This window comes from Octopus sinensis, unplaced genomic scaffold (assembly GCF_006345805.1).
Source record: "Octopus sinensis unplaced genomic scaffold, ASM634580v1 Contig10780, whole genome shotgun sequence".
NCBI lineage: Eukaryota > Metazoa > Mollusca > Cephalopoda > Octopoda > Octopodidae > Octopus > Octopus sinensis.
This window is the reverse complement of record NW_021832221.1, coordinates 180,998-187,304: the sequence shown is the minus strand read 5'-3', so window position 1 is coordinate 187,304 and position 6,307 is coordinate 180,998. Positions and strand designations below refer to the sequence as shown.

At 35.6% G+C, this 6,307-nt stretch overlaps 1 long non-coding RNA gene across 1 annotated transcript; it reads left to right on the top strand.

Moving 5' to 3' along the window:
• The first annotated feature begins 204 nt into the window (after positions 1-204).
• Positions 205-1,352, top strand: LOC118761218. Its single transcript, XR_004997220.1, has 3 exons — positions 205-289; positions 320-1,061; positions 1,095-1,352. It is a non-coding gene; the product is annotated as an uncharacterized LOC118761218 (long non-coding RNA).
• The last annotated feature ends 4,955 nt before the right edge of the window (positions 1,353-6,307 follow it).

Below are 6,307 nucleotides of genomic sequence, written 5' to 3'. Positions count from 1 at the left end.
AACTATCGAATTAAATTGCGCATCTTCAGGTAATTTTTATCACAAACTTTTAATATCAAAAAACTCAATTTTAATGATTTTAAATTAAAATAATTATAATTATTTATTTATTAAATACATGTGTACAATCGATTTTGAATAAATTCTATAACTTGGAACTTTTGTTAAGATATGGTTAGAATACAATCATTATTAACACAAGATTTCATTTATAGTGCTTACACTCCCCCTATTCTCATCGGATCAGAATGTAGTCTTCAATTTCAAGACATTTTCCTTAGAGGGAAAAGTAAAATATCAGCCAATCACACAATTCTAGATAAATAAACAACCAGGAAGTCAAAACGTGGCTTACTTCTACGGAATTCCATACTCCTTGCCACTCATTCTCAACAACAACCCACAATTTTATAAACGACCCGTTGAAATCCACGGCCGTGTAATGAAAGGAACCTTCCAAACGAGGACCGACAACCCTGACTTGTGTCTGGGAGAAAAAGGAATTCCATTCTCAGGAAAATACTGTTTGGATTTCGACTTGTTTGTTCCGACTAACGACGAAAGTCAAAAACAGCAAATAAATTGTTACAAGGACAAACCCGCGTCCTTTGCTTTTGTATGGCATGTGGACGTTCTTGACAGAGACCGTCGGGGTCTGACTGAGGACGCTTTTAGGCTTGTTAGGGAGAGTGGGGCACTAGTCTACATTGTCTACTATCGGTCGGGTTTTTTGGGGTTTTTAAAGTATTTTTTGTGATTTAATAAGTATTATTCCTGAATTTGAAAATCTGGGGTTCGAGGATTTAACCATGGCCAATTTAAGGATTATTCAGTTGAGCAAACTTTTCTGTGTGTCAATGGAGAGGATTTTCTACAGTGGACATTACAGTAGTGCCACAGATCTCCTATACTTGGCGATGACTGAACGTTTGTATTCGGGATATTACGCTTTGTTTGGACCATCTCTGGTACTCGACTCCACTTTCCTCGCCTCCCTTCAAAGCACCAAACTTTATGCTTACTACAACTGTACAGAGTCTTCCTGTCTAAGAAACAAACTTGTATAATTATTTTGTAACAAATTGTATTTATAGAAAAACGTGAAAAAAATTTCCGATTTGAAAGCGGTTGCTAATTCTGTCGGTCCCTGGTTTCCCAGTGCAAAGACAGACCAACAGCCATTCAAGAACCTTTTTTTTCTTCGTGTGATTTACGGTTGGAATTTGAAATTATTTTTTGGCTTTTCTTTCTGTGATGGATGTGGAATGGCCAGACAGTGGTACTCAGGAGACAATTACCCGCCCGTTTCTGAGCAAGATTTGAGTACCGCTTTGAGTGCAGTGCTGCTTAAATTCGGCCTGGAAGAGTCGGATTTTCCTGCTAATCAGTTTAGAAAATACACCAAAGTGACGGCTCAGAAAATTTTTGAGTTTTATTTTGATTTGGGGCTAAAAAATTACGGAAATATATTTTGTCGATTTATATTGGAGTCGTGTGGAATGTTCGCACTTTGGGACTCTTCTTTCGACGTTTTGAGGGAAACGACGTTTGTCGAGTTTGACACTCCAACGACCAGTTGCCTCGAAAACAAGGCCTCGGTTGTTTTTTCGCCTTTAAAATTAAGGGGTTTTCTCCATTTGATGGATACGTTGGTTTACCCGTCAGAGAACAACTGATTGAGCTTGTGAGTGATTATGCAGATTTCCACTCGGAGTTAGCGTTTTGGTGATCACCCACAGTTTTACAGAGTCGGAGAAATGGAAGTTTCATCGGTCCTCTTCGATGGACGAATTAGTTCGGCACATTTCAAAAAACGGTTCACTCCATTTCGAGTCAATTCAAAAACCCAAAAATTTCAAATTCCACCAGAATTACAAATCGAATTCAAGTTGCCACATAATTTTGACTTTTAGAGGCCTCTCTGTACAATTCTCGGTTCAGTTGGAGCGAGATCGTTGCATGTTGTACGCTTGCCAGACTGTAATATTTAGTGACTCTTGGGATCGCTGTTTTGGCCTTGTTATTCCCCATTTATTATTATGGCAGAAGAAAGATGAAGCCAGAAAATAAACCCATTTGTGATCGGTCGGCATTTAGATTTCCTGGTTTGCAGATTTACGAAAACTTTCGAGATGAATATCAGGTGGACATGTCCCCCTGATTAAAGTCACTGAAAGCTTTATTTTTTGAATAAATTAGTGTCTTGGTTTAATAATAAATTCGTTAAAAAATAACTTACATAATTCACAATCGATCTCTAAAATTACAACTAAAAAAACTTTATGTAGACAATGCAAAAAGCAACCAAATGCTTATAAACTAAATTGGTGGTCGATTTTATAGTAATTTAATGTGGTAATGAAAAATCACCTAAAGGGATGTATATATCTAAAGAAGCCGGTCAAATGTGTGGGATTTAAAGTGCGCGGACATGTTCTTAAACATAATCTCGTACACAGAATCCCCAGTGCACGCTGCAAGCGAGTCAGACTGTGCTATAAAACAAGTACAAATCTCTTTCGGATCATAGTTTTTTGCCAAATGGCATTCAAAATATGAGGAGTCTAAGGGGTTTTCATCACAGCCATTATCACTGACGTCGTATATTTAATTTATTTTTGAAATTTAAAATTTGTTTATTTGGTCAAAGTATGACAAAATCCTCTGAGTGAACTTTACGTAATTTTTTCATTTGAATAATAATAAAAATTTTCCAAGAATACATTTTACATTCTTATTGTCCTATTTTTATTCCTAAAACATTAAGAAGACAGATGTCGAAACAGTGAGTAACTCAAAATTGCCTTGTAAGACTGTAGTTAACACTCTTTATGAATCAATGTCTATCATCTACACAACCAAGCCACGTCCTGACCACGTGCAGAAGATCAATCAAACGCCAAAGTGACGAACCTGCTCAACAAGAGAAAACGCTTGAAAAATAAACTCAGACGCTGTGTTCCCCACCGACCGGGTACGCTTAAAGACATGATCTCTGAAATCGGTGGAAAACTAAACCACACGATGAAGCTCGACGCAGTCAGAAAATAGTAAAAGTCTTGTAAAGATTTTGACCATAGCGACTGTTTCAATAAAGTAATAAACCTCCTCTCTGCCGAGGTTTGTAATCAATCCGGCATGCCTACCTCGCAGGAAAAATTCCAAACATATTCGCGGTACACTTGGCCAAAATCAAAGAGGCGTGTTTAGGAACGTAGCAAGGTTGTGATTTAATAGCCACGTACAATCCTTGACTCTAGTGAACTCCCAAAAGGGCCAACAGTAAAGCCCTTTCTCTGCTACGGTGCCTTCTCTCAAACCGCTACTCATTCTTATTTAAATCTGACTCTCACTCAAGAAACACAACGCTTCGAAGAGGGGTGACAAAAAAGTCTTGTCTAGTCCACTTCTATTCAACTTGGTAATGAGCAGTTCCCTTAACCCAACCCCCAGACAATCTTTCTCTTATACGCTGACAACTTCCTTGTTCTAAACACTTCAAAAGACGCAAAAGCCTTTAAAACGGCTTTTCAGTTCCAATGAGGTGATAAAGAAGTGGTCCATCAGTAAGCTTCACTCGCTAGCCATGGACATATCTTCCTATATCCAAATCAACGAAAGAAAGCCATTAGATTAGAGACCGGGCCCCAGTAAAATTCCTAGGCCTAAGTGCTTACGCTACAATCCACGCTAACTCGAATTACTACTTATATATCAAGGAAAAAAAATGAAAAGTCATTGCCGCTCTCCGTCTTTTAAAAAGTATGCGTCTGGATCCAAGTACAGTCTTCCCTCTATTGCTCGCCATTTTTGGGACCAAGCCAAAATTGGCGACTAAGAGAATTTGGCGAGTAAGAAAAATAATCAATATCCTATTTTCTATCAACAAAAAATTTCTATAATTTTTAACTATCTAAACATTTAATAAATAGCCGAAACATTTATTTAAAAAACCAAAATTTTAAGTAAAGTAATCATTTATAGTTTTTTTGTATGATCTTTTCTCTATATTTTTTTGCATTTTTAATAAACTTTCTAGCATTTCACATCAAATTATCGTCATGTGAAAAATATTTTTTGAGGTCCGAAATACATTTTATCGCATCTCGATGTGTAATACAGTTGTTTTCTTTCACAATCTTCAGTAATTGAACTGTCTAAAATTGCATTTTCATCGTTATTTTCATAGTTATTGTTTTGAACAAATTCATGAAGTTCGTCATTTTAGAGTACGTAAAGTCTATAAACTCCTCCTCTTTTATGGGATCTGTGATCATTAATTTTTCTATAATTTGTTCGAAATTTTTTATTTTATGGTCTCCCGTAATAGGTTCTTCAATTCTGTTTTCCCATTTGGCGTGCTGAAAACATTTTGATATTGTATCCACTGACACACTTCTTTCCAGGCTAGATAAGAAAATAAGACTGCATCTTTCAGGGTTAATTTTTTATAGCATTCAATAGTTGCGTCACCGTAGTTTATTTGTTCAATTATATGTTTAAATTTAAATTTGTTGAAATGAGATTTGAATGATCTAATGATTCCTTGATCCATCGGTTGAAGCACAGTAGTCGTGTTTTTTGGTAAATATAAAACTTCTATCATACTTAATTCGATTGTTATTCTATGCGAAGGACAATGGTCTACAACCAAAAGTATCTTTTTTTGTTTTTGTTTGAGAGTCTTGTTCCAATTATACAACCATTCGTTAAATATTTCCAATATCTAAGTTTCGAAAAACGAGAACTTCTCCCATAAATTGGATTAATTCCAAGAATCTTCTGTTTGTTCAATTTAAGATCGTTAATTGCACGTCTCGAAATTGATTTTTTGAAACGCGACGAAAAAATTTCTGAAAGACGCCTTAGACTTAGAGAAGAATTATCAATAAGATAATTTATAATTTCTCTTTTTTGATCATAAGATAATCTTGAGCACTTCTTCATGTTACAAAAAAAACACGCGGTATAAATATTTGAAAAAATTATTTTTTTAATAATAAATTTAATATTTTTAATATTAAAACGTGGCGAGTAAGAGAATTGGCGAGCAATGGAATTTCCTTAGTAAAATGGCATTTTTTCCAAAAAAGTGGCGAGTTATAGAATGGCGAGCAATAGAATTGCGAGCAATAGAGGGTAAACTGTACCTTCCCCTTTCAGGCAAAACTATCCAGCGTGGTTCTACTCAAAGCAATACTAGAAAATCCTGCAGGAAGCCCAGTCTCAAGTTGGGGGGAGATTAAATTTTGGGAAATACGGCAGGCCATTGAAGAATCTATCTATTTATTGATCGGAATCAATAGCAGAATATTTGTATTATTGATCTGTTTTAGGATTTGTCCCTTCAAGCAAAATATTTGTATTCAACTGTTTAAGTATATCGATGTTTGTTATTTTGAACGTTCAATGGTTTCTCATAAACTTGAGAATCGACTCTCATGTCAGCCGACGCATCTAATTGATTCCTGTATTTTGTTTTGGTCGGAGTGTATAACAAAAATGTAGATTCACATAAATATGTCATCGAAACTGGTAATCTTTTTAGAATCATCACCAAAAAAAACATTGAAAAATCTTTTTACGCATGGTTTAATCAGTGTTTCGCCATTCGAATGCGCTTCACCCATTTTGGCAATTAAATAGCTAACCTAATTCACAAAAGAGGTATGTCACTAGTTCGAAGAAGGCCTCAGTTGCTTCATAAGCAGAACTTTTTACTATCTTAGAAAATTTAAAAGTGGCCAATTTTTTCTCAAAAAATTTTCGTTATGGAAAAAACGCAAAAAGCAACCAAATGCTTATAAACTAAATTAGTGGTCGATTTTATAGTGATTTAACATGGCAATATAAAATTCCTGACTGTACAAAATCCATAGGTAAAATACTAAGATATAAACTGATAATTATCCACTATTTAAACATTTGAAGCATTTATAAAAACGAAAAAGAATGAAAATTCGAGACTACTCAGAGGACGATTCAACACTAGCCGAAATATCCTCATCACTCGATATAACATGCTTCTTCCGGGACACAATATTCAACGAACATTGTTCATCATCAGAAATGATATCAACCACATCAGTAACAATCTTGGCAGTTCGACTGGGCAACAATTTTCGGGGAGGAGGTCCAGAATCCTCGTCACTCTTAACATCTACAACCCATAACTAATTCCTAATACTATTCACAGCAGACTTCATAAATGCCCGAATATCCGCATCTACAACCTCACTCATCAAACATACTCGACGACTTCATTCCTGCCGCTGCACTTCCCAATCTTTTTGCCAATGGGAGATCA